The 22,829-nt window shown below is 27.6% G+C and overlaps 1 pseudogene; it reads right to left on the reverse strand.

Annotated features, from left to right (window-relative positions):
- Window positions 1-15,972, reverse strand: part of LOC149061615 (uncharacterized) — a 587,539-nt pseudogene extending 571,567 nt beyond the window's left edge.
- Between the last annotated feature and the right edge of the window lie 6,857 nt (window positions 15,973-22,829).

The following is a 22,829-nucleotide window of genomic DNA, read 5'->3' on the forward strand; positions in this document are numbered from 1 at the left end:
TGTATATTTAGCGGTTAAAAATCTTCTGTGGTAATAGCAATTATTAACAATCGATATAACGGTTAAAATCTGGACAATCATACAAGTATATTATATTTTTTAATAATCCTAATTCTTATTATTCTTTTAAATAAAACTTCACAGCAAAACCTTAAAAATGTCACCAATATGACTAGGATTACAACTTGTAATTTACAAGCATAATATTGAGCATCCCTGCGGGAAATTATGTTTATGATCTGATATTCTGATAATTATCCAGTCACGTGAGCATTTTTTTTTTTAATCCTTGGCAACAAAGTGTATAGGTATCTAATATTTCTTTTATATAATGGAACCTGATTTTAAAAAAACCCCTTAGCAAAAACTCAAAACAAACAAAACGGTAAATTTATCAGTTATCATAGCCAACACCCTTGGAATCGATGTTATGTGATAAAATATAGAGGACAACTAGTATAGCTGCAACTGTGTATGAGACACTCATAATATGCTGTGTAGCTACTAAGCGTACAGGAGATGGATTTAGCGATCCATGACATAAAGACTGGCAAGACTGCATAAGAAATAATATATGAAGTTATATGGAATAGTGTGATTTTTATGTAATCCATCGTCATAGACACATTGTCTTGTTGACAGTAATGAAAAACATTATTGAAGATCTATAACGGTTGACCTAAAACCGTGAACAGTTATATCTGCGTATAAACGACCAAATTGGTACGCTTTTGATTTCTATAAACTAACGAATTTTGATGGACAAGCCGCAACAATTATCTTATACTTTATAAATTCCTAGTCGGTGTCAGCTACAACAGTTTAATGTTAAAACGAGAATGATGGTGGCTACATACTGGAACCTTGAATGAATGGCGATCAACTCGAATTCGTCCATGATTTCCGCCGTCCTTCAGAAGTAGAGATGGAAACGTGCATCCAGATCTAATTTTTGTTTTTGTCATTTTCGTATAAGTGTACCTATAATTATTATAGCTCCATGAAGCGTGCAAATATAAGTCGAGAGAATGAAAAACCAAGATTCCGAGTGGTCTTAGAAAGGAAAGAAGAATATTATATTGAGCGAAACATAGCGAAATAAATAAGATAAAAACTGAAATTTTCGTTCTCATAAAATATAAATCCGTTTAATAAACGTAAGTGTAAGTGTTTCCACATGAAATATAAAAACAAATCAAAAGTGGAATAATAGCGAATAAAAAAGGGTTATGAGTTTATGATTTGAATGATGTAATTTATAATTAGTATTTTATTAGTTATAGATTTATGATGTGTATTGCCAATAATTGTATAATTTAATATTTTTAAATTTATAAGTATTTATATGATATAGTTAATAGTTAATAAAATTCAATAAATTGGAAATATAAAACATGAAGTATCAATGTATCATGTATCTTGTATCTTTTCTAAAATCACAATGTATCTTATATACACTAAATGCATGTATCGTGTATCATAATACTTTTATTTTAATATCATGCAAATCTCTGATTATTTTTTGTATGTTGACATACCTAGTAATATTATTAATTTTCTAAAGATGAGAAACAAAAGAACTTTTTAAGAAATAGTCAGCAAACGACATCATACAGCCCGCGATACGTTATAGAAATATTAATAAAAATTAGTCGGGCATTTTAAACCTCCAAGACAATATAAGAGAATAGGCGTGGGAGTGGTAAAGTGTCCGTGACAGATGTAATGCTCGATTTTCATCTGATATAAAGTCACTGGTCTTTCATTTCGAACTTTGTATAAAAAGATTGCTATCTTATTGAAATATTGAAAGTCCGGCGTATTATTATGTCTGTGATTCTAAGTCAATGGTCAACAAGTGTGTATTATTATATTGATTTTATAACATCGTGTGACAGTTAGAACATTTGTCTCATTGTTTATTTATATTGTAACCTTTTTCACCGTTATTTTGCCATATTTTTTTTTTTTTGTTACACTGGCAATTTATTATAAATGCTATTTTCTATATAATTTAGCTACTTTTAAGTCATTTACAATTAAGTTTGAAGAAATCGTATCTGTGTGAAAAATATTATTTTACAGTGTTGGAGTGATAAAAAGATTTTTTCTGAATTATTAATGTCCTGGTATTGAATTGAATGTAAAAAATAATATTACATATTAAATTATTATTATATTTTTTATACTTTATTATAATGATATTATTATGTATATTGTATAAAAAAAAAGACAATAATATTGTAAACTTAGAAGGAACGTCGCTATCATTAACCACCTAACACAATGCCCATAGGCATACTACGACAGAAGTACGGGTTATGATAAACACGGTTTTTTAACTTGTACACAACTTCAGAAGAATTAAAATGGGAAAACGCAGTTGGAGGAAATAAGTTCCCGTACCTTTGATTGCGCTTATACAAGGCGTCCGCTCTAGGCTTTAACTCGTTCTTCAAACAGCACGCCGATAGGCATTGAAGTAATTTTAATCACTTTTCCACCATTAAGACAAATTATTGATTTTCAAAAATGTATTATTTAGATTATTCAGTATTTATAAAGTGTTTTTTTTTTCAGTTAAATAAAAATAACATTGATAAAAATAATTGGGCTTAAGTATTATAATAATAATAATAATATAATATAATAGTATATAATATAATAGTGTATAATAATATATATATATTTAATACAACTTAAGTATTATTAATTATTAAAAATTTTGTGAAATGAAGCTCTAATTCCTAAGAGATTTATGCTATGATAATATTTTGATATTATTTTATTGATTTATCATATGTAAGTGTATAAAAACGATTTTGTGAAATTAAGTTAAAAGAAAGAAAAATATTATTTATGTGGCTAATTATTATATTTGTAGTATGTACTTATTTAATTTAATTTAATATATAGGCATAATGATTCTATATAATATATACATATATTTGTTAACTATTAATATTAGTAATATTGGTACCTACAATATGCAATTAATGTTTTGAGAAAAACTGTTTGATTAAACAAATTAATGAATGGGGAATGGTAATTGTACAGAAAAATATGACATCGAGTACCTTCATGAGAGATAAAAATAACATTTGCTCGTTGTGATCAACACTTATTTCATTATTTGTATAAGGCGGTACGCGAGTTACTATTTACAACGGAGATTTATAGTTAATTAACTATAATTACTTGCCTCTCCTTAACCTATTAAACGTCGTTATTATACTAGGTTTAATGGTTTAACAATAATAATAAAAATATAATATATCAACCAAAAGAAAAAAACCATTGATTTAATGGCTTATAAAAAATGTTTGTGTAAAATCAAAAGCTACAAAGCTTCAAACAATCAAATGGAAAATTGAAAATCAAAACCATGACAAAAATCACACACCTGCACTTTATAATAACGTTTGCTCGTCGAGATTTTCGAGGTACCTATTTATATGCGAATGACTATTTATAGACGAGGTTTTATAGTTATCTTCCTACGTAATTACTTACTTCCCTTTAACAATTTAAATTATTGAATGAGGATAAAATCATTGTCTTACACCGTAAATAGTTTACAAAAAATATGTGTTTTTGAGTAAAAGAAAAAGCTTGAAAGCTCCAAATGAAAATTGATATTTAAGAATGAAAAAAATAAATAAAGAAGAGAACCGTGAAGTGCGGGACGTCGGGGGCTAAGGACGGTTGTTGTTTGGTAGGTACTTATTTCCGTTCATTTAGTTCACTGTAGATTAATAATTTTATGCCATACTTTATTTAAAAACAATGATAAATCATCGAATACGATGTACTATCTATTTTAACGCATTAAATCTAAAAAGCGTCTACAAAAAAAATATATTAATTAAAAACATATATGATTCTTAAATCCAATGTATTCATTGCGTTGTTTAACATCTAAAAGAACACAAAATTAAAAAAATTAAAAAGAAAATCAATTAACTGTAAATACAAAACTTTTTGACAATAGGTATAATACTATATAATATGACACACTTATGGACAATTAAAAGTGATACAGGAAAATATAAACAAAAAACATTAATACAATGACAATAATCATAATCATTATGATAAATTAAAAACAACATTTAAATAAAATGCGTAATAAAATCGTGTATAAAAAGCCCGGTCACAAATGTTTTACCCTCATCTGAATTCCAACAAATGTCAACATTTTCATTGATAAAATAACTATCTATTTGAATTCGTAATTTAATTTATTGTGAAAAAAGGTACCTTATCGCTTGCGTATTATATTCGAGTGCATTTAGATGAATTGGCTGTGATGAATACAATAAATGAAAACAACATGACATAAATCACAGATAAAAAAAATGTACGAAAGTCAAAAATCTTAAACAAACGTTTAAAAAAAACACTGAAAACTCATATAATGTGTATAGAATAACTTCAAATACCAATACTATCATTAACATACTGCAAAAATAACATAATATTCTGAAATTGTAACAATCATAATTTTAATTGATCTCAAGCTCGTGTTTATATATTACATTTTACAGTTACAATATTTATAAAAATTATTTGAATTAATTATCCTACATGCGACATTTTTACTGATCTATTTATGAGTAAATCTCGTAATGGTTTAAAAATAGTAACTTATTCAATCAATTTTGAAATATTTTTAAACATTTAAGCATATTGTCTATAGTCACTAAAACCAGCGGTTCTCAAACTTATTTTTTGTAGTGCCCTTTTTTGGACAAAATATAAATACTATGAAGACAGGACAAAAAAATACTCATTAATAACGAATTTTTGAGAAAAATTCTATACATTTAAATTATTTATTATGAACCGTAGACCGCGGTGCCCTTAGAAAGTGCTTGCGGTGCCTCTAGTGTGCATTACAATGCACAATTTGGGAACCGTCGGTTTACTATCTTAATAGTAAAAATCTATTTAACAATGATGGTTGATATTAAATAATACACTATTACGCTTATATTCATAATAATGATGAAAATATGAAATTATATCATCAATAACATACAATCTTATTCTTCTTTCTTTGTCCCCCGTACCAATCTGTATGGATCCATAATGAAATAACAATAATAGTAAAATAATATACAAAATGATTTACCAAGCATGGTCACCGAAATTTTTTCTTTAAATTGCATATTTATTCAAATTTTAATTTCTGAAGTTAATTATTTAGGAGGAATAGTGCGTAGGATATGTCTGAAAGATATAATATGTAGGTTATACTAGTTTGAAAACAATGTCAATTTATTATTATCTAATAACAATTTATAGTTATCCATTAACCAAGTTGTTTGGTATACCTATTTTAAAACTAATAATATGAATTAGTTGTAATACTACCAATTTTATATTTTATGTAAACCCATAAGTAAGTTATCCTTGTATATGATAATAATTGTACACCTGTGCATACGTTTAAGAATTCGAAAACTTAACTATGCATATTCGTTTGAATTTCTATTTAGATATATTATGTGCGTATTTATACATTTTCAAAAAACATCATCTAAAAAAAGATCGATTTATCATTAAAAATAATGATTCTTATTTGAAAAGAAAATTTGTATCACCAACAGAGCACTCTTTTAATGGTATAAAAAATCGAATTATTTGAAAAAATGGTCTTTGAGTAAATGCAAAAATTAATAAACTGAAAGATTTAATTTTTAAATGAAAGTAAAATTGTACAGAGTGCATTATATATTCTACATAATATATATTGATGTTCCTTACAACTACGACCACTGTCGCCGAGGAGCGTTTTATACCTAGATGAATCCTTTATAATCCCCCTCCAAAAATCATAACATCACACGAGAAAAGATGTAGCATATCATTACATGTATAATATATTATTAGTGTTGTTAAGATTATTATTATAAATATATAGGTAGAATAAATATGTATACACCTTATATAATTATAGGTACGTGTATGAATATCGAATATGGTCACCCTATTATATATATATATATATATATATAATATATTAATATAGGTATATCATATATTAGAAATTATAATATGGCACACGTGACGTTAAAAAAACACAAAACTCGGTTTTGCAAACATATTATACCTACTTCATATTGCCGTAAGCTCGCATAGCCGACCCCTTTTTCTTTTTACTACTACTATCATTATTATTTTTATACAGATATAGGTACCAGTAGGTGAATCTCAACAGGAGTTGACACAACTACACAAATAGGTATAATATTATTATCATTGAATCAAGGTTACCGCCTAAACTCTATACGGCAATATTTCTCTCTCTCTCTCGGATTCGTACGTATGCTTCACGCAGTCTTCGAATTTTATAGTTTTGAATTTAAAAACGGTAAAATTACACCGAGACAATAACGCAGGCTTTGATCTGTTTTTATTAAATCTTACTTATACGTGGCCAGAATTATGAATTGGGTTAGGTATATAGGTACGAGCCGTCGTCACAAGAGGTTGGTCGGTAACTGCAAAATTTGTTCTGCTGCGATGACGTCGCGTTAATGTACCTGCAGCTACTGTTATTTATAAACCGGCTAAGCGAAAGCGAACCACATTCACTTTGTACGCGCGTGACTATCCTCGTCTCGGTAGTCCCGAAATATTATTTTAATAATAATAATAATAATAATAAAAAAAACATGTACAACGACATCTGCACTGGGTTCGACTAGATTTATAAATGTGTAAAAACAAAAACCAAACAAACAATTTATTGTTATTTTGCGTTCAGTTCGTAAGCATACGCGTAAAAAAGCATATTATTATATTAGAGAGATCTTAACTCCGCTGAAAATATATAACACAACAATCGAATACTGTGAACGAATTACGAATATGTAATATAATAACTATTACGAGGCATATATAGGGAATATTATTGGCTAAAACACGTTTTTGGGCATTCTATCCCAAATTGCGACACGTTTGGGCACTAAAATGTCAAATGTATATAGGCTTTGTTTAAAAAGTATATAAAATATGTACATACATGCATAATATACATATATATATATATATATATAATACAGGGAAGTATATATAGATAAGTATATACTATATAAACTCCCATAAATAATACTAGGACAAACAACGGACCCGAAGCTTTCCATAAACATTTAAATGCACAATTTTACCAGGGCGGTACTCTTTTCGTCCAAAAATGACCCTTCGCTTTTCGCCCAAGAATATTATAGGTATAGCACTTTTCGACCAAATTTTTATAATACACACTTTAGGAAACACTTAATTTAAATTATTTATATCTAACATAATAATAAATTTGTTATATTTAAATTATTAATTTGTGTTAATTAATTTTATAAAGCCATCAATCATTACCCAGAGAGTACCACGAGGAGGCGGCTCTATTACTCTCCAAAACTGTATTGTGTTTTTGTACATTAATATAATTTTTATATAATATAAGAGTAAGTTTTTATCAAAAGTATAAATCGTCAAAATTTTAAATAGAATAATATTAAATAGAATAGTTACCTAAATGACATTGATTTAATAAAATCATACCGATTAATTGTTCCTGCTTTTTATTTTTGTATTTTTAACTAACGCGTGTGAATCTTTTCATTCTTTTTTTAACAAAAGTTTTAATCATATTTCTCCACCAATAAGTGCCTGGTTAAGTGTTATTAATGAAATTCAAACTGAAGTCTACATTAAATTAGATAGTGTGAATTTACAAAAGTGTCCCAAAGATAAAAAAAATATAGATCGACAGCGAAAAAATGAAGAAAAAATAGAAAAATATAAAGCAGGGACAATTAGTCGATATGATTTTATTAAATCAATGTCATTTAACCATTCTATTTAATATTATTATATTTAAAATTTTGACGATTTATACTTTTGATAAAAACTTACTCTTATATTATATAAAAATTATATGTACAAAAACTGTACAAAAACACAATACATTTTTGGAGAGTAATATAGAAGCCTCCTCCTCATTGTTGTACTCTCTGGGTAATGCTAAATGGCTTTATAAAATTAATTAACACAAATTAATAATTTAAATATAACAAATTTATCATTATGTTAGATATAAATAATTTAAAGTAAGTGTTTCTCAAAGTGTGTATTATAAAAATTTGGTTGAAAAGTGCTATATAATATTCTTGGGCGAAAAGTGAAGGGTCATTTTTGTGCGAAAAGAGTACCTCCCTGGTACCCGGTCCGTTGGTTGTCCTAGTATTATTTATGGGAGTTTATATAGTATATACTTATCTATATATACTTACCTGTATTATTTATATATATATATATATTATGCATGTATGTACATATTTTATATACTTTTTAAACAAAGCCTATATACATTTGACATTATATAGGTACCACAAACTGTATTGGCGAAAAGCGAAGGGTCATTTTTGTGCGAACAGGGTCTTGCCCAAAATGGGCATCCAAACATACACAATGTAGTAGACGTTCTAACTAACATTCAGGTAGAAACTACATTAAAAATAAATAGTATAAAAAAATCAATTAAATTGCACTAGAAAAGAGGCTCAACTTGAAAGGAAATTTTTGATTGATAATTGGATTGCTTATGACAAAGTAGACATAACACTTATTGAATACTTAAAAAAATATTGGAATTTGTTATCAAGGAAATAAAATATAAAATAATTATTATAATTTCATAATATATTAATTTTTTTTATGTATAAAACTTGATACCTTCATTATTTTGATTAATATAATACTATAATTTTAGTGCCCAAACGTGGTATCTTTTTAGGGATATAGAGTGCCCAAACGTTGTGTGGATTTTGAATACAAAACAGGTAAAAATGCCCAAACGTGCTGCACCGATATTATTAACCGGTAGGTATTATGTTTTCATATTTATTATAAAATTATGTAGCAAAATTTTTCAAAAATCACTTTAAAAAAAAAAAATATAATATGCTTGATCACAGTTTAATTTTTAATTTAATATGATGTACCAAGAGGCCCGGAAACTGAAGCATCTATAAATTGGTAGGGTTCAGAAAGACGGTATAAAGGGACGTCACACCCGCATGCATAGTCTTCGTCTTACAAATGCGTAAAATGGCAAATTTTATAATCAGCAGATCCCATTTTATTAGTTTAAAATTCAGAGTGAATTGACCTCTTATAAAAATTACAAAATTAAAGGTAACACTATTTTCTAATTTATCCCGGAGGCTTTTTTTATATTTTAATTTTAAATCGATGAGTTATGAGTATTTTAAGATATACAAACAATTTACAATTTTAAAAATATAATAATGTTACCTTTAATTTTTGTAATATGTCAACTCACTCTAAATTTTAAAGTAACGGAGTTAAATTGATCTGCTAAGCGTGAAATTTGCTATGTTACACAGACGGAAACATCGTATGCGTATGTAGCGTCCTCATAAGGCTAGATAAATGTAATAAAAAAACTTGTTTTCACACTGATATCATTAGAAAAATGCATTTAAAATTTAGATTGGAATTCAGATGTTATAGGATATGGTAGTTTAAAGAAAATAATTGCGTTAACTACTATTTTAAAATTTTAGGCACCCTAGAACATCTTTGAAAACTTGTGATCTACATTATATTTTCAAACTTTATACTACACTCGCTTACATAGATATTTTATTTAGGTACGTCACGTAAAATTCAGTGATATATAGTTTAATTTGTGTTAACCTATATATATATATATATATATATATACCTATATATATATACCTACCTTTTATTTGATATTATTATCGTTTAGAATCAGACTTTAAAATATATTCATCAAAAAAACTAACATCATAATATTAACCTGTATCATTCAATTATTTCAATAATTACATCATAATGACAATATACAAATTTTTTATTTGTTAATAAAACCACCATGTATCCTATAGTATAGCTGTACTATTTATTTCACTACCACTAGCCTTATAAATGATTACATGAGAAATTTTACATTGTAAACCGCATTGCAGCTTCAGATAACATGTATTATTCAATTAATAATATTTTGTAATTTTTTTTTTTTTAATTAAATCATTTTTGGTTGTAGATAATTATAACATTTTTTTTTTTTTTTTTAATTCATTTAGGTCATCAAGTTCCGGATCCTAATTATATTCAACAATATGGCTACCCAGACTAATACATTCACATTGGGTGTCAATTTTTTCATTTCTATTGATGTTTACATAATGGTCATGGACTCGTGGAACTCCACATCACAGCGGTAAATTGGACCTAGAGCACAAAGGCCTCGGTTATTTTAGTGACCAGTTGAAGCGAATTTTGAAATTTTGATAGGAATTCTTATTTTATATTGAATGATATTTTATGATATAAATGCATGTTATTATGATGTATAAATAATAATCATGTGTATGAGACATTCGTATCGCTGGTAATGGGTTGTATTTTGTATTTTATTGGAAGGTTTGTATGGTGCCCGAAAAAACATTTAGTTCAGGGGTCAAAAATGTAATGTGGGGGCCTGCAGGCTGTATACATAAACCACGAAATTGATAATTAAAAACTTCGTTCTAATAACAAAGTTATATATCTACGGCCATACAAATGTATGAAATACTCATATATGCTTGAGATATACCTACATTTTCTTATAATTTGTATCGGCGTTTTAATTTGTGGAAGGAAGTATAGGTACTGCAGGGTGTCCCGTGAGGATTTAATCTGCATGGCGATATCTTCCGAAATAATGGGGATATTGAAATTATGGTTTGGTAATAAAACTCACAGGGATAAGAACTACAATTGTTTCATAATTTAATTTATTTTAATGTTTTGGTAAAAAATTTAAAAAATATATTTTTATATTTAATTATTTCTAAAAAAATTTAAAGATTGCCATTTTGTAGAGTTTATTTTTCTGAAAATAATGACGTTTCAAAATTGTATTTTCATTAATTTCCTGATTTTTCATATTTTTTTTTAGTTGCGAGAGAAATTGTGAATTATTCAACACCATAATGTTATCAAACAAGTGACCCGCCGCGTCTCGCGCATTCCCATACGGCCGGCCGAATACTATCCGTGTTCCTAATAGTTATAAATTTATAATCATATTTTATTTCTTCAAAACTTTAAAAAATACTGCTGTAAAGCGTGAATAATTATAATATAATAATAATATAAAAAACAATTACCTAATATAAACCGGCTTGACGGCACTTTTTAATCAAACAGAAATTAACCCCAGCGCACAGCGCAAACATAATTACAATCCATTAAAAAAAACTGCACTTGCATTTTTTACTACGCTAATTAAATTTTGACCTCAGTGCTATAATATAGTGTCGTACAACAAATTTGTACCAAGTTGTGTGCCCGCACTATTGTAATAATGGTTATACAGGTAGGAACCTATCTATACTTATTACAATTCCTATTGTCTATACCTATAATATCAGTGTGCGAGAAGTATAATATTATGTGCGTACATGGAGGACAAAGAAACGGAAAACACCGATTTCTGCAAAGTGACATCACCGGAATGATAAAAATAAAATATAATGTTATACGCAGTGTATTCCAAAAAACTCGTAACACTATAAAGAACATAGTGACAAATCAATTTAATATTATTGTGTATGGTTTTTCGAAAAGTTATCTATTTAAAAGTAATAATAAAAAAAAAATATCGTAGTCGATCAAAAATTGGCCAAGTTACAGCTGTTGGAGGTTTTTGATTTTCTTAACATTTCTTAACATGATTAAATTAGCAAATAATAAAAATAGATCACATTCATAAAAAATCAATTAAAAAAATTCGCTAGAGACTTCTAGTTACCTCTTGTCTTCTTAGTAGAGAATCAAACGAAATATTTGAGATGTTAAAATATGTAATTAGAAAAATGTATTTAACTCCTAGTTGCAAAAAAAGAACTTTGTATATCAAAAAATGGAGGATATTTCGTGGCTTTTCATTTTATTTTAATTCTAAAGTGAGTTATGAGTATTTTAAGATGTACAAAAAATTCACAATTTTAAAATATTAATAACAACCATAACACAATTTGATATTAAAATATAATAAAAAGCTTATGACACTGACTAGAGGATAATCCTACCATTAAATTTTATATAAGGTCAATTCACCTCAAATTTTAAATAACTAATAAGCTAAATGTGATTGGTCGAGCGTAAAATTACACATGTTACGCACTTGTAAGACGGATACAACACGTGTGGGCGTATAACGTCCTCTAACGTGCGTCTACTTGGGACATTTTGAACCCAGCTCGATGTTCAACAGTAAAGTTAAATTCACTTTAACAACAAACTGAATACGCGTGTTGTGAGTTCTCTTTTCTCTGACGTTTTAGTAAATCCTGCAACACAATCAGTGAGACCCACTATCTTGAACTGCAGTCCTAATAAATAGGAATTAAACTTTTTAATAGCCTCGACAATTTCTAAAACTTCCAGTACATAGGTAAGCAAGAGGTGCTAACCTTTTGCTGTACTTGTGTAATTTTCTTGCTCGTAAAATACATTTGGTGTAATTGTAATTGATTGTCACAATCTATCTGTAGCTGATGTAGTTTCTACGCCACACATATGGTGCATAGTTATATATCAAACTACTTATAACTGGATAGTGTTGATTTGATCCTACGTCAAATTCATTTGATTTCGATCACTCCAGGATACTAATTTTGAGTTCAACGTTGGTTTGGAATACATCTTCTTATTCATTATGTTTTCATAAAATGATTAATGAAGATAAATAGGTAGGTACACTGTATAAATTTGCAATTCAGTAATACATTTTTATTTAGTACAAAATATAGTTCCAGTTGGTCCACTAACTTCTGCATTGACGGCGTCGACGCTTCTAATTAATGATTTTTGACATAAATTTAAATTGCGACCTGTAATGTCTATAAAAGCTTTTATTATAAATTGCTTGTTTCTAAAACATTCTTCAAATATTCGCTGTTATAATTAGTATTCAATCATATTTAATTGATAAATCTGTGTTTTTTCATGATGATTTTAATGTCTTGTTTGAGTTGGTATGTGAACCTTCAGACAGTTCAGAGTGTTCAGACCCATCTCTTTGTGTACTATTTGCATGACTTTAAATAAATAATGCTGATGAGCTTCTTTATACCTAATTGTTAACATAAGCTGGAAGCTATCTATGCACGTCATTAGAAGTTAAATTATTACGAAACTCGATCATCAAACACTCCAGCAATAAATCACTTGACTAATTACAATTTAAAAATGTAGTAGGCAATCTCCAAATATATCCCCATTCAATATACATATAAAGTACTTTATATCAGACAATCCACATATGAATACATCGCTTATTTCTTCCAAATATTATATCCATTTAGTTATTAAATAAGTAAACATAATCATTATAATCATAATGTACCGCCAAATACATTAAGAGATATTCTCACACATTATGGAATTAAATCGATTTCCTAACTTGACTAACACTAATATTTTCTTTGATGATGGCCGTACTTTTCATTAGCTCTTGAATTTTCCATAGTTTTGCATGTTATAGGCATCTTATAAAGTTATACACAGACAAATTCAAAAACACAAAATGCGAATCACGGTTTACGCACCACTTGATCTTAACAAAGTTTAATTTTTACATAAATTAATCTTTAACATGTGTACACATCACTGAATCGTTTGAAAGAACCTAAATTTAATTTAGTTAAAAAATTTAATTTTTCTACTAAAATAAACTTGATTTAATTTAATTTGCGTATATAATATGTATATTTACTTTATATTTTGATATAAAATATATGTAGTTTATTTTTTACAATTTATGTAAAAAAAAATCGTTTAAAAAGGATTTAAATAAATATATAAAAACTTAAATACGCGTTACTTTTTACCTGCTTTTCGAATAGCTTAACTCATAATAATTTCTAGCTATAGTGATGAGCTTATTATCCGACAAATGTGACAAAAGTGGCGAACACTGTAGATTGATCTATATGGTAACTGGAATGCTCTGCACCAAGCAGTGCTGCCCGAGAGGGAATGTTAGAACGAGATGGGATATACTAATGGTGTTACTATCTTTGTCTTACGCATGGCTCTAATATCTTAAATTAATTAACCGCGGCCCGCAATATTATTTTATAGACTTTAGTTTGGTCCTTAAAATTTGGTATCTTTATATTTTATTTTTTTAACTTCCACAAAATCTTTATGACTAAATTGATAGAATATAAATAATTATAATTTATAATACCTATAACAAGTATTGAAAGATGCTTTTTTTGCGGACTTCTACATTCGTCAAATAAATGTAAAGGAAGTTGCGGGGAATTGTATGTTTAATGTTGGGAATAAAATATTAAGTTGTAAATTTAAAGTTAGAAGGTTTTAATTCATAACTATAAGCATATAAAATAACGAAAATTTGATTTTTATTAAAATGAAAACCTAGTATTTATAATATTATTCATAATTGAAAGAAACATTAAGCTGGAAGTAGGTTTAAAATCCTTTCTTCGTACAGCATGTACCCATTTCTGAAGCATCTCTTTCTCTTTAAGAAGAAACCTTAAATATTAAAATAATATATGTACATTTCTTTGAAATGATCAATGTGTAAAATCAATAGCACTATAGGTATAACACTTTATATACTAACTTGTGAAATGGCAAGTCTTTCCTAACGTCACTTGAGCTAGTACAATTAAAACCACTATACAGAAATGTACCATCTTAAATTCTTAACTGCTCAATGTTTTACTTTTTTTTAAATTTGAGTTTAAATGTTTACTCTTTAGTAACATAAAATAAAACGTTAAAGTCGTCGAATCATATTGTTGTGTGTGATAAAAATAATAACAGCACCATTCTTATCTGCTGTCTTTTTTTAACATGTTATCTCGATTATCTTTACATTGGTCTTATGGCTGGTGAGTATTCCAATTATCATATAGTTCAATATCACTGAATAACATTAAAACTGATAATAATAATACACACATTTATATATATATATATATATAAAATATATATATATGCAGAATGGAACAGGAAGACCTGACAAAATAATTAACTTAGATTGTCATCGAAATTTTTTATGCGTATATATATATTATAACTAGCTGATCCCGTGCACTTCGTTGACCGTTAAATGTACCATCTCCGTATGATTTAAACTTTATTCAATTTTATTCAATTGTATTTGTTATTTGTTATTTAATTTAATTTGTATCACCTCCCCGTTACCGTACTCGTCCTGTCGGGGCAAAAAATTCTCGTGAACAGAACCGTCACCCTGGTAATAGGGCGGTGTGAATAAAAAATAATTACATAAAACATCTATAAGCATTTAAAAGTATTTAAAAGTAAGTAATCGCTTTATTGTTAATCATGTCAATCATAATTATTAACAAAAATCAGTTTTATTTTCATTGTAGTGCTTTGTGTTATACGATGTTTTTTGTTTGATTACCTGGCGCATAAACAAACAAATCTGATGGTTTCCCAACACGGGAACAGGCAACATACAATCGACCATGTGAGAAACATGGGTTTTCCAGATTAATACCACAAACACTTAATGATTGCCCCTGGAATCTGTTCCTATTCCTGAAACCAATGAGTACAATGACTCTGGTGGTGGATCCAATGGTATCAATTTCACTTTACCATTTGCTTCGTTTTTGTATTTCAAAGCCTTACAATATGAGCAAACCGAGTTCATAGAACCAATAAAAACACAGTGGTAGTTACTGTAGTCAATTGACACATCGTAACTGAAAGCAGCTCAATTCAAACTTGCGCGATTATTAGTTGAATGTCGCGCTCGCGCTTCACGCGTTTGTGATATCCGAATTCTTTCACGTTCATTTCGGTCGTCACGTTCTTGTGCACTTTGGTTAGATCGGTAATTACCATGGTTTGTAGCATTTCGGATTTTCTACCAAAATTGCTTCGTCGTAAAGGAGGCATATCAAATATAAATTATTGTGTCACATGCAATAATTAGTGATCATAGGTAACTTAACACTCTGCACAAAACGCGATATACAAATTTAATTCGTGTATTAGTTGACGAAAGCAAACTCAGTAGAGTAGGACAAAAAATCCAAGAAAAACAACACTTACGACATATTGACAGTTTGTTGATGATTCAATTTTCAACTTTTTTAGTAAAAATGTACGTCTTTAAATAATATACATACACGAATAATGAATAAAAAATGTAATGGCATTGTAAATTGTTCATCTACCAAATCATTATAATTATAATCGTTCATTAACAGAGAGCTCACAAATAATCGACCATCGTAGATGATGTTCTTGATCAGTGATTACGTTGCCATGGAAACCATCAATATTATATTATCCATATCATAGTAAGGGCTGTTTTAAAAAGAAAAGGGCTGTTTTTAGGGTCTTCCCAGCAATTATTCGAATTTTTCTCGCTGTAAAAACCATCCTTGGACTTCAACGAACATTAAAAATAATAATTGGCCAAATTGGTCCAGTCGTTGTTGAGTTATGCGCTTACCGACACATTTTGCGATTCATTTTTATATTATAGATATATAATATAAATGTATATAATTTAATGAATTTTGCGTTACCGTCATCTGGAAAAATTCTTATTATTTTTTTACTTATAATTTTAATGAAATTACTTTTAGGTTATTTTATTGAGTTTCTTAACGACTGCCACTGATTTCTTGTTTATTTATTTTATCTTCACTTATTGCTAATTTGAACATCTTAACTAAGTACCGAATATTATAGTTTTTCAACATAAGTTTCTATCGTTATATTGCATGTATTTATGTGTTGATATGATAACGTCAAACATGCGACTGCTAATTGATTTCAATGCTAAACTTTGGCGATGTTTATGAATTATAGTCATTAAATATTAACCTCTCTTTTCCTGTGTTTGATATATTATTAATACATTTTTAATTAGTGCTGTTTCAAAAAATTGATACACGTATTAATAAATTAATTGCAATTCATAATAATTTGAGAAATTATATAAATATTCTCTTAAATAAAAAATTCTTATTCTGTATGCTTCTTTAAACTTTGATTTTAAAAGAATAATAGCCTATGGCCTTTTCACTCTTTTGGTTCACATTAATGAAAAAATGTTCTCTTTTAAGCCACATTTGTTATGTTCTTATCTGTGTGGTTTTCGAAAAGTGAGTTCTTTTAGATGACATTAAAAAACTTGATAAAAATATAAGCTTGAAAAGTATTTGAGATTATTGTGTACATTATATTACATTTTGAAACTTTAAATTCTTCTCTACTTTTCACATTTTGTGTGATTATTGTTGTTTTGTGAAATACTGATTATCCTGTATAAAGGACGAGTGAAAAGTCCATTAAAGCAATAAGTCTTTTGCGATAATTATCTCACGCAAAAACTAATGTCATAATAATTAATAAATTAAAATATTATTATTGAACACTGCATTAAAATGTCTGCAGCCATTAATGTATTATTATATAAGCAGATATTATAGCATTTAAATCTATTCGAACCATATAGTACGATGTGTACTCACGTCACATGGTAATAAATAATATCAAAAAATGAAAAATGTCAACTTGAGTTTTTATCCGAAAGATACTATAAAAATCCATTGGTTCAGATTGGGTAAAGCTAGATGGATTAAGAATTATCATTATTAATTATCATATAATATAGTATAATATAAGTAATAACTAATAACATATCAGGAGAGCTAACGCGTCTGTTCTAACCATAAAATATACCTGCATCACCTAAGGGAATAATCACGTGGCACATAATTAATGGTAGCGAAAATTGATTAAAGTTATTTTTTTATTTCTAAAACTATTGAAGATGATCAAAACACCTACTCATATGTACCTTTTATATGTATGCGGAATCCAACAATTCGTATGATGTTGGCAGTGGGAGGATAAAACAACTGCGTAACGAAAGTTCACCATTTTCTTGTCGTATACTTTGGAAATATCTTTGAGAGATTAAAAGGTATGCCTTTAGCTATAAACGTCCAGAATATAACTTCTAGAATGAAACTATACCACATTAGCACGAGTAATTATCGTTATTTTTACACCAATATATAATTTAAAACGAAATGTTAGGTGGGGGGATCGCTATTCATTATTTATATACATCGTTTAATTAAATTATAATGATTATCAATATAAATTAAATAAAAATGTAGGTAAACACAAAAATCGTTTTCATTAGTTTGTAGTTATTAATCAAATGTTATTACATCAATTTAATAGGTAGGTATTATTATACCTCTTACGATTGCGTTGCAACGGACGCAAAAAATGCTGTGCAAATTGCACTTGTTGAATATATTTTAGATCGATTTTGATGCAAATTGATTACAGTCATCATTTAGGGAGAGGACAGAGTGTATGACAGTATCACTAAACTTAATATCTAATATTGATAATTAGTCGTCAATTAATGCTTCGGTAGACCGTCATAATCAACTAATATAATAAGTATTATGATATATGATGTATAAAAAGATTCACATAATATTTGAAGTAAATATTAATAATTATTAGTTTTCAAATATATATTTTTTTATTATAAGATAAAGGCTTCAACGTATATCTACAGCTGTAACAAATATAAACAAGAATGTAGTATTTAAAGATATTTACAATTTGTGGTTTAAATGAATATAGGTAATGAAAAAAATTATAAATTGTTGCGGTGTTGTCTTCGCCAAGAGCAAGTCGGAAAGATGGGATGTTTTTCGTACTTGAGAGTATTTTGGGCATCTATAATGAAGATGTGGTCAATCGTATATTTTTATTTATTTTTATATTTTATCAATCATGACATCAAATCATATAATATTATTTTACCGGCTGTTTTGAGGGAATAGAGGAGAGTGTTTCATTTTAGTGAATTAAAAAATAAATTGTCTCATCGGGATGAATTTTAGTATCAATATAATTTACGCATTTAACCAAATTTTTTTTGTTAATGAATATGTGTTAACAAATGTTAATATTTTCCTTAATTTATAAATAATTATGAAATTGTTTCAGCTGCCTGCTTTAGTTATTTATATAAGCTTACAACTTTTAAATTTAAATTTATCTCTTTGAAAAAGTATGCTATAGTAGTATAGTGTATATGTATGTTAATTGCAATTACAATTATAAAAGGGGAGGTAAGAAAGAATGTCATTACATAAATTAAACGGCCCGGTGAAATGTTAAAATTTAGACTGCCTTTAAGCTCACACTTTCGAAAAAAAAACTGAAATGACGCTCTGCCTATTTATTATTTAGAAAACTCTTTATTACAATACATAGGTCATATATTATACAGACTATAAAATATTTTGTGTAATCGTATTATTACATTTTTATTGAATTATATATTTTGACGTGTTTTATTCTTTGAAAACTAATTATCTAACAAAAACCTGTGTCTGTATTATATTATTATATTATGCAATAAAAATAATAAGGACAGTTGCCTTTCGCGGAACTCACTCATAAACAATTGTCTAACAAACTTCTGGAAAATATTTTGCATATCATTTTCGAGACTTTATAGGACGTCACTCTCGTTTTATTTCATGGCATATCCATTTCATAGCCGTTGCTATACAAATAAATTAATTTTTCAACATATTTTTCCAAATTAAAATGGTAAGGTTATTTGTAATGTTATAAGAAATTTAAATCATTAGAATACTATACAAAACTGCAATTAGGTCAATTTATGTAATATAATAACTGCACGACCGCGACGACATATATCGCTATAACAATATGACTGTATACTATAATTGGAAGAGAACAGTTTTAAATTATTATATTGTATTAAACGCAAACACTAAACCTAAAATATAAATCAAATGAAAAATGTATTTAATTATTATTTAATAAACTATTTAATTTTGATGAACTATTATGGAATTGCAGACCATCGCAATAGACTTTTTACGGATTAACATTTTTCATAAACTTTCACGATACACCGTATTTATGATGTCTGAATTCAGTTATGTGAAATGTTGCAAAAATGGTGACAATAATAACATATAATATTATATAGGTACAATGGTTAAAAGTATACAAACGTAAGTGTATTATCTAACCTATAACCGTATGCATAATGAATCAATGATAAATTATTACAACGCCACAATTATAAATTACCAACAAACCGCACCTATCTGAAAATCTATGGACCGGTACCCCTATGTACTAGAATCCTTAAAGGACAAGAGACAAATCACAAACATTTAGAATTTTATTTTTCCATATTATATTCATTTCATTGTTTTCTCTAAATTTCAATATTGTAAAATTATTCTTCAATAGTTGTAATCAAGCTAAGATTCCTGAAACCATTGTCCCAAATTGTCGAGACCGTTAACAAATAATAATAATAATAAAATGAACAAATAAATAATTAAGTAATTAATTGTAATTATAATCTAATTATAACGATTTAGTCCGATCAAAGATTTTATTGGGTTGGTTAAAATTTTTATGTTTTACATTTTGTCCTTTGAGTGGAGTTGTTGAGGATTTTTTTTTTTTTTTTTTTTTATTAACATAAAGGCTTCAATTACTAGGATTATTAGCCTATAATTACAAAATGATAGTTATACAATATAAAAGTTGACATTGTCTTTATAGATTATCTTATTATTATTATAATCTATAAAGACAATGTCAACTTTTATATTGTTGAGGATTTTTGTTTCGAAATTCAAAAATACTGTCACCGTTTGGATTTGAATTAAGAATTTATGCTTTTAAGATCTATATTGAGCATTGCAACTCAACTCAAAATAATAATTATTATTGTTATCATAACTAAATCGAGTAAATCGTTATCATCGTGTATTATCGAATTGGAGGTCTATAATAATAAAATATTATAAAATTTACATATATAGAGATTCACTATCCGTAGTTATCCGTAAAACCGTAATCCGTAAAACTTCTCGATCGCGACTGCAAGAGAGAGCAACTCGTATAGGCAAGACAATTTCTTCTAAAGTTCTGAAGAGATGTGATAAGAGGTCTTTTTGTACGACTTTATAACTGTATCTTCTTCAATAGCATATATATATATATATATATATATAAATTACATTGTATTTTGCAATGCGATAAGCTAACGGCGATATTCAAACAATTTTAATGCTCAGAGAAGACGTAGAATGTAGATACTTATATTGTTCAAGAAAAAAAAGTTTTTTATTTAGACATTTTTTCGTCATTATCGTATGATTTTTTTGGATTTTACTCCTCCTTACACTCATTCACTTTAAACCCATCACGGTTCGTGTGCGTAGGCAAGGGAAAGTATTAACGGTGACATTTCCCACTCCTGAAATCTCCACCTCCCAGGACCCGCTCACCATGGTGATAAGTTCAGTAAAAAATTCAACAACCTACATATAATATTATTATATAAGTAATATGTACCGAACAAACATCAGCCTTTTTTCTTTCCAAAAAATGATATTCTCCTCGAGTAGAAGAGAGCACAATAATATTATATAATTGTATTAAAATATGACTGTGTGATGTAAATTGATCTCGAACAGACGAATTTTTTACTATGAAATGCTGCACGATGTGCCCCGCCTACTCCAAATCGTGCCCCCCTCGCCTACACATTCAAAATTTGAATGATGGTTACCGCAATCAACCAAACAATACGATACAATTAATAATAATAGTACTTAGAAAAAGTATACACATCACGTATCTGTATTCTGTAATCTAATTTATATAGTGTAATATATGCGTTACTCTCGACTTTATGTATATATTTAATATGATATATTATATTCAATGTGGTATTGGTGACAAGTCTTATCTTATTGTATATTGTAAGTTTAAACATATATAGCCTATGCCCTATTCTAACACAAAAGGTTTTATAAAATACATGTAAGAATAAACCACAGAAGTATACGTTAAGATGCGTAAAAGTCGTATAACTAACAAGTCACCAGAAAGAAAAATATTTAATGAATTACAACAAAACAACTTGAAACTTGTCTTGTTTTCGTTTAAATAGACAGCCAATTTCGTCACTATTTGAACTTTAAATGTCAATAACAAATAAAAAAAAAAAAAATAGTATGTATTTATTTTTAAGATAATATGTGAAACCTTGTAACGCATTTTCAATTGGCATACTTACCTAAATTTAAGCAGTGTTGGGATTAGATAAGTACTTTTTTATCTAGATAAAGATAAAGATAACAGGACAAAAATGTATCTAGATAAAGATAAAAGATAACACAATTTAAATTTATCTAAATAAAGATGAAAGATAAATACATTATTATCTAGATAACAAGAAAGATAAATTTAATTTTTTTAACAAATTGAAATCCAAAACATTTTAAGAGTACACCTTTGATACTACTTAGTACTTCAATATTATATAAACATCGGCTATATGAGTAAATTAATGTTAGCAGTAGACATTATGATTAATAAATAACTAAGGTATAACTGGAAAAAACATTTTTTAAATTAAGTATCAAAATCAAGAAAAAACTACACATTTTACACGATTCGTTATAATGTAATGTAGGTATATTTGACCACAGTGTCCGGGCCCCTGAAGAAAATATCAATAATAAAAAACAATACCTGTATAATAAATAACATTATTATGAACATATTTTTTTTTTTTTTTACTGAGATGACTCGTCAATTCAAATTTAAAGTATTGGCTAGTTAAAATATAAATAAATTGACAATCAAAATGTGTATTA

The sequence above is a fragment of the Diuraphis noxia genome, unplaced genomic scaffold (assembly GCF_037042655.1).
Source record: "Diuraphis noxia isolate RWA-SAM2 unplaced genomic scaffold, SU_Dnox_SAM2 contig0001, whole genome shotgun sequence".
NCBI lineage: Eukaryota > Metazoa > Arthropoda > Insecta > Hemiptera > Aphididae > Diuraphis > Diuraphis noxia.